At 40.8% G+C, this 8,116-nt stretch overlaps 2 pseudogenes; one reads left to right on the top strand and one right to left on the bottom strand.

The window, feature by feature from the left end:
* Nucleotides 1-901: 901 nt before the first annotated feature.
* LOC114200766 (S-phase kinase-associated protein 1 pseudogene) lies at nucleotides 902-1,381 on the bottom strand (annotated as a pseudogene).
* A 5,282-nt stretch (nucleotides 1,382-6,663) lies between these two features.
* LOC148162353 (olfactory receptor 2B8-like) lies at nucleotides 6,664-7,439 on the top strand (annotated as a pseudogene).
* Nucleotides 7,440-8,116: the final 677 nt, after the last annotated feature.

Here is an 8,116-nt window from a genome sequence, read left to right as displayed (position 1 = left end):
GAAAGGGATATTTGTCTTTTTTTTTTTTAAGATTTATTTTTATTTTGGATGGAGAGGGGCAGGGGGAGAGAGAGAGTCTCCAGCAGACTCCACACTGATCGTGGAGCCCAATGCAGGGCTGGATCCCAGGACCCTGAGATCATGACCTGAGTGGAAACCAAGAGTCAGACGCTTAATCGACTGTGCCACCCAAGTGCCCCTATCTTTTTTAATTGAAAAGCTAACAGACTATCTAGTTATATTTCCTTCCAAACCACAAACTGAGTAGTCACTGAGTCTCCAGGCAACATATTCAAAGCTGAAGATTAAAAATGAAAAAAGTCCTTAGATTCAATTAAGGGAGACTTGTTACATAACAGGCTAATCGATTCTGCTGGTACTCCTTAACCATAGAAAGCTGGAAGACAACCTAATAACCCCACTCAAAACATTTACCTCAAGTAGCCTTCTTCCAGTTTCCAACTCATGAATAAAGATGATACATTGTTAATTCTATTTCAGAAAACGTTTTGCAACATGTTTTATTTACAAAGCCAACTTTAAAAAGATCATTAAACTAAAGTTAACTACACAATAAACAAGGCAGAAATCACTCTACAAAGAGAGGGAAAGCCCCAAATGCCACCTTCTATAGAGAATCCACAGTTCAGTTTTATTCAGAGCAAAGAAAAAAGAAACTTTTGATCATACTGGAAGAAACTCAGCCATAAATTTGGAATCTATTCAAACTACACATGCAAGGAAGACAGTATTCTGCTCAAACAACTGATTTTCTGCTGCATTTGTCTACCATTTGTCTACCATTTGTCTAATATTAACAATTTTAAGCAGAGCGGTGCAACTAGTAATTGGAACTATCCTTACAGTGTTACGTGTCAGGCCCCACACTTCACTTCCCTTCTCACCACTGGTTCTCTTTTTTACCTCAGCTTCCTCTTCTTCAGTCAAGTCATTCTTGATATTGAAGGTCTCGTGAACCTCCTCAGAAGTTTTCCCCTTGATCATATTGACATCAGTCTTGCATGGAACATTATGCAAACCTTTGATGTCTAAGTAGCTCGCAGCCAGAATAAGTTAAAAAAGTGTTTCTGGGTCAACTTTCAGGAATTCTGGGTCCCAAACAAGGATATCATCTGTTTGCTTTTCTTTGTTCTCATCATCCTCAGGAGGAGGAGTTTCGTCCTTGTGGTGGGTGCACCACTGAATTGATCTTTTGTAATATTGCTGTGTTGACATTTGGTAGAGGAACTGGGTCATCATCTCCTCCCTCATCCATCCCCAAATCTTCCAAAATGGTCTTGATAATCACAGACTGTTTGGCAATTTCAACATCAACTTCCAATATCTCTCCATCAGAACTCTGCAGCTTAATTGAAGGCATGATGCTCCTTCTCAAGGAGGCTGCAGGCCAGAGGCTGACAAGAGCAGAACAGCCTCAGCAACAAGAAGAGAAAGGTGGAGAACAAGACCACTCAGCAAATTCTCTTTGAATTGCTTTTTGCACCTTTGCCAACAATCAATTTGCCATCAACTCACATCCATCAGAACGGCTACTACCAAAAAACCCACAAAAATAACAATAAAGTTAAGCACAAAACCCCAGAAGATAAAAAGTGTTGGAGAGGATGTGGAGACACTGGAATCCGTGCACTTTTGGAGGAAATGTAAACTGGCACAGCCATTGTGGAAGATAGTAGGGGGGTTTGTAAAAACTTAAAAACAGAATCACCACATGATCCAGCAATTCCACTTCTGGGTATATACCCATAATAATTAAAATCAGGGTATATAAGAGATATTTGTGCGCCCATTTTGGAAATTTTTTACTTAAATTCAATTTAGTTAACATACAGTGTATTATTAGTTTCAGGGGTAGAGTTCAGTGATTGATCAGTTGCATATAATACCCAGTGCTCATTATACCAGGTGCCCTCCTTAATGCCCATCACCCATCACCCCATCCCCCCCACTTTCCCTCCAGCAACCCTCCGTTTGTTTCCTAGAGTTAAGAATCTCTGTGGTTTGTCTCCCTCTCTGATTTCATCTTATTTTTTTTTTCCCTGCCTTCCCCTATGATCCTCTATTTTGTTTCTTAAATTCCACATGTGAGTGAAATCATATGGTATTTGTCTTTCTCTGACTGACTTATTTTGATTAGCATAATCCCCTCTAGTTCCATCCATGTCATTGCAAATGGCAAGATTTCATTCTTTTTGGTGCCTGAGTAGTATTCCATTGTATATACACCACCTCTTCTTTATCCATTCATCTGTCAATGGACATCTGGGCTCCTTTCATGTTTTGGCTATTGTGAACATTGCTGCTATAAACATTGGGGTGCATGTGTCCCTTCGGATCACTATGTTTATATCCTTTGGATAAATACCTAGTAGTGCAATTGCTGGGTCATACGGTAGCTCTATTTTCAACTTTTTGAGGAACCTCCATATGTTTTCCACACTGGCTGCACCAGCTTGCATTCCCACCAACAGTGCACGAGGGTTCCCCTTTCTCCGCGTCCTCGCCAACATCTGTTGTTTCCTGACTTGTTCATTTTAGACATTCTGACCGGTTTGAGGTTGCATCTCATTGTAATCACGCAATTCTTTAAGTATGGTAAGAAGGAAATGAAATGAAATTTCTCATTTAATCTCATTCAAGCCTTATCCTTTCTCTGGGAAGATTGCGTTCTGTGTGGTGCACAGAGATTGAAGAGGGATGCATGACTAGTTGGGGAGGAGGAAGGGAGCAAAGTGACCTGGATCAGCAGAACATACTCTTGAGAAGTGATGGGAAAATGCCATTCGCAGCCTGATCTTTCTCATATATCCAGCATTACTAAAGGATAATAATTTTCCTGAATGTGATGAGAAAAAAAAAAAAGTAAGGTTGTAGCCTACGACATGAGTATGGTAGTTCCCTCCCAGTGGGCTCGCCAGCAGGGCCCTGGAAGCAATTGTAACATAGGGAGACAATTGCATTCGTTTTTCTCTTTTAGTGGGCACAATCCTGTAAAGCAGCAAAACATTTGTACAAATTCCTTTCACCAGGATTTTATCTTTTCTCAACCACCTTCTTATTTCTTCCTGATAGGATAATGTTAAAATATATCATTGCTTTATTCTAATGGTGCATTATGATATTGTTGTTTTCCTTGGGAGAGTTAGCATTTTATTTTTGCCCTCCTTCACTTTGGTGAATGCTTCCTTTATGAGGCACATTTAAAAATCTGTCAGCAAGTTATTTCAACAAGTATCTCTGTATGTGTGTGTGTGTGTGTGTGCGTGACACTGAACCGAGCAGGTGTGAGTCAGGGGATATACCCTGTTGTTGCACATTTAGACAGTCTCAGATATTTTATAATTAATCCCATTAAGAAATTTTCTGAGCATAGATTTTTGTTGTGGATACCAGAGAGCACATCCTTAGAGGAAATCAAAGGAGGTATAAAAGAGTGTGAAATACTACATCTCCTATTCACATTTTATGAACATTTATTTTATGCCAGTTTTGTACCAATTTCTTTCATACATCAGTGGGTCTACACCCAAACCCAATTCAGATTTTGGAAGTCTTAGAATACTTAAAATGCTAATTCTCTGACGTCTCTTTGGTTGGTATATGACTATGCTTCTTCAGCACTAAGCAGCTGGATGAAAATGGTCATCAGACTCGCCTGAGAGCTGACAATGTGTTGAGTCCAGTGTCACTAACTCTTCAAGATAGCTTTCAGAAACGTGATGATTAACCTAATGCTGATGGATGTCTGAGATTTATATAATACCAAAATATCCTTTTCTTTATACCTTTCCTTATAGTACTTTAAAGTTTGCATTATAGCGCTTTGACCTGTCATTGCTTTGAGACTGTATCTGTCTTTATTTCCAAGTTCTTATCCATTTTAACTATTGTATCATAGAGAGTGATGTCAATATTACACTTTGTACATAGATTACTCAATTGGGTAACTTGTTAAAGTGTTTATTCTGATTAAAATGTTAATAGTGGAAAGAGCCGAGATGCCCTTCAACAGATGAATGGATAAAGATGTGGTCCGTATATACAATGGAATATCACTCAGCCATCAGAAAGGATGAATACCCAACTTTTACATCAATGTGGATGGGACTGGAGGAGATGATGCTAAGTGAAATAAGTCAAGCAGAGAAAGTCAGTTATCCTTTGGTTTCACTTATTTGTGGAACATAAGGAATACCATGGAGGACATTAGGAGAAGGAAGGGGAAACTGAAGGGGGGGAATCGGAGGGAGAGATGAACCATGAGAGACTGTGGACTCTGAGAAACAAACTGAGGGTTCTAGAGGGGAGGGGGTAGGGGGATGGGTTAGCCCGGTGATGGGTATTAAGGAGGGCATGTACTGCATGGATCACTGGGTGTTATATGAAAACAATGAATCGTGGATCACTACATCAGAAACTAATGATGTATTGTATGGTGACTAACACAATAAAATAAAAAAAATGTTAATAGTGAATAATCCAAACTCAGGAATTTTATGCACTTTACTTTGGTAATGTGTGAAACAGAAATCTGCAAAAGGAAGAGGAAAGTGTTGGCCACTGCATTTGAAAGTTCTAATTCCAACTGAGGGTGCAGGGCCAATGAATTTTCGCAGTTCCTGATAAATTGGTATGGTAATTTTAAGCATCTTTTGGGCAAAAGTCAAGCACTGTGATTGAATGGTGTTGTTTTCAGGTTCTCTCTGATCAAGTATTTAATTGTTTTACTGCCACACAAAAACACAAAAACCAAACATGTAGCTTTCAAAAATACATTAGAGGTAATTCTGACACAATGTTTATATAAAGAACTAGTGATGATATTTTACCCGTAATTGAATTATTTGTATAAGTACATTCTAGGTCATAACTTCCTATCTCTGAATGTATTTTCTTCAAGATTATGTTGTATTCTGTTTTATTGCATGTGAGGTATGTGCAAATCCAGTTGTGTAGAATCATGACATACATATTTACGATAAAGTCTCTCCCTCTGTCGGTATCTCTGTCTGATTCTTCCTGATTGCTCTGCCTCTTTTTCCCTCACCCCCATTCTCTCTAAAATGTATGTGTGTTTTTATAGCACTTTAAGTCCTGTTAAGCTCAGACTGAAAGGTCTTTTATACCTATGACTGATGCCAACACAAAGTCCATTATTTGATTTTTTGTATATTAAACCATAATGATTTCCTTTTTATGATAACATGGAACTAAATTAGTATAAGCTATGTAATTTCAATGAGTACATCATTTATTCAATAGTTATTGATGAAATCCCATGGCCATGTCTTATGATAAATCCACACCCCCCCACCAATTTTTTTTTTTGAAGATTTCTTTTAAAAATTGCTAAATGCTTGGGACTCTTGCTTGGCTCAGGCGGTGAAGCGTCCAACTCTCGATCTCGGCACAGGTTGTGATCTCTGGGCGGTGAGACCGAGCCCCGTGTTGGGCTCTGTGCTCAGCAGGGAGTCAGAGCTTGCTTGAGATTCTCTCCCTCTGCTTCTGCCCCATCCCCTGCTTATGTGCTGTCTATCTAAAATAAATCAATAAATCTTTAGAAAAAAATTGCTAAATGTTTGGGTTTTTTAAAGTTTTTTTTTTCATTTTTTAATTAAAAAAAAAAAAAAACCCAGAGCGCCTAAGTGGCTCAGTTGACTAAGCATCCAACTCTTGATTTTATTTATTTATTTGACAGAGAGAGACACAGTGAGAGAGGGAACACAAGCAGGGGGAGTGGGAGAGGGAGAAGCAGGCTTCCCGCGGAGCAGGGAGCCCGATGCGGGGCTCGATCCCAGGACCCTGGGACCATGACCTGAGCTGAGGCAGACACTTAACGACTGAGCTACCGAGGCGCCCCAAAATGCTTGATTTTTGTGTGTGTTTTTTTTTAAGATTTTGTTTATTTGATAGAAACAAAGAGAGAGCATGAGCCAGGGGGAGGGGCAGAGGGACAGGGACAAGCAGACAACCGCTGAGCAAGGAGCCCGGTCCCAGGACCCCGAGATCGTGACCTGAGCTGAAGGCAGACACTTAACCAACTGAGCCACCCAGGCGCCCCCAACTACACTTTAAGTACTTGGTTGTCAAGGGACATTTCTATCACTGCAGAAAGTTCTATGGGACGGTGATATGTGAGCTCTGATATGAGGGGGAATTCAGTACTTCACAAATCAGAACACAGCAGCTATTCGGCCAAAAGTTCTCACATTTATTACTGAACCAACCTACTGGTGTAGAGGCACAGTAACAGACAAATATCATTTCCCTGACAAAACATGTCTATTGGCCAGGTAGGAGGGATGTTTACAGAGTGATAAGATAGGAACACGTGAACTTCATGCAGCTTAAATATGTGTGCCAATGATGTGTGTCATCTCATGATGTGCGATGCCTTATAGACCCAGCCTGGTTCTCCAGTGCCTCCTCCTGGAGTTGTGCCTGATTTTATTACCAGTTTTCATCCAAATCCACTGGGGAATGGGACAATTCTGCTTTTGTTTCTTGGCCAGGAATCACTTGATCCTGCTAGTCTTGTGAGAAGACATGCGAGGAACAGTCAACCACACACACCAGGATGGTAGCAAAAAGGAGAAAGGAGCTAAATATTTGGTCTTGACAGGAAACATGTGCTAACAGAGGATGGAACAGAAAAATGACACTCTTTCACTGGGTTTATCCCGCTGGGTTTCTCTGAGTGGCCTCAACTGGAGCTAGTGTTCTTTGTGGTTCTTCTGATCTTCTATGTATTCACTGTGCTGGGAAACACCACCGTCATTGCATTTTCCCAACTAGACCCACGTCTTCAGACTCCATGTACTTTTTCTCTCCAACCTAAGCTTTCTGGACCTGTGTTACACGACCAGCACTGTCCTGCAGCTCCTGGTTCAGCTCAGGGGAGCAGACAAATCTATCTCCTTTGGTGGGTGCGTAGTTCAGCTGTTCCTCTCTCTAACGTTGGGAGGCACAGAATGCATTCTCTTAGGGGTCATGGCATTGGACCGCTACAGAGCCAACTGCAAGCCTCTGCAGTACACGGTGATGATGAACCCCCATCTCTGTGCCCTCATGGCTTCTGCATCCTGGTTCCTTGGTTTTGCCAACTCCTCACTGCAGACAGTGCTCATCTTCCTTGTACCACTTTGTGGGAGAAATAAACTAGATCACTTTTTTTGTAAGGTCCCCTGGCTACTCAGGCTTGCCTGTGTTGGCACCACTGTTTATGAGTCAGATATCTTCTTTGTCACTGTAATCATTCTCCTTATACCCATGGCATTAATGACATTCTCCTACAGTCAGATTGTCTTAAGAAGGTCAGCTGCAGGGCAGAGGAAAGTTTTGGGACATGTGGGTCCCACATCACAGTGGTCTCCCTGTTCTATGGCACGTCCACCTACATTTTACCAAGCTCAAAATGACTGGGCAAAACCTCAAAGCACAGGCTTTATTTATGCCCCAAGCACATATTGTACATCTGCTTCAAGAACAAAAAGATAACTTAAGAAAAGCCATGGTAAACATAAAGATAAGAAAAACGAAAGAACCTCTTTGGCTTCCCTAAGGTTAAAGTCATATCAACTTGCACACACTGAAAACATAAGAACTCTGTAACTTTCTGGAATGTTCTTCCTCATGATGATGTGTAACTCTGTATGTAAAACAAAACAGAACAAATATATAAACCCGACCCAAATGTTCCTTCCCCAGAGAACTCCCTTCTTTGTGAAGATTGTGTCTCCCAGGCTGCTGTCCTGACTTGGGTTTGAATAAAACCCTCTTCCTTTCTCTCTAAAGTATTTAAAAAGTTTTGTTCATTCAGTGTCGACAATAACAATGTGTTTTCTTTTTAAGTGAAAAATAAATGTTCCTGGTTCACAACTCCCAGGGCACAGAAGGGCGGCTGTTCTTCATCCTGGAGCCTCCCTGCAGAACCAAGCATATGTATATATATATTCCAGCATAAACGGGCTCATCCTAGAAGGATGCTTTGAAGGTCCAAGAAGCACTATCCACTCCATGGGTGAGAAAGGAAGGTGAAGCTCTTCCCGCTTTGAGCATTACTTTTTGGGTTTAAAACTGCCTTGGAAATGTGGGA

Source organism: Eumetopias jubatus, unplaced genomic scaffold, assembly GCF_037043125.1.
Source record: "Eumetopias jubatus isolate StellerSeaLion01/CBP00866 unplaced genomic scaffold, mEumJub1_p1.0 scaffold_15, whole genome shotgun sequence".
Taxonomy (NCBI): Eukaryota; Metazoa; Chordata; class Mammalia; order Carnivora; family Otariidae; genus Eumetopias; species Eumetopias jubatus.
This window is presented reverse-complemented; position numbering and strand designations above follow the sequence as displayed.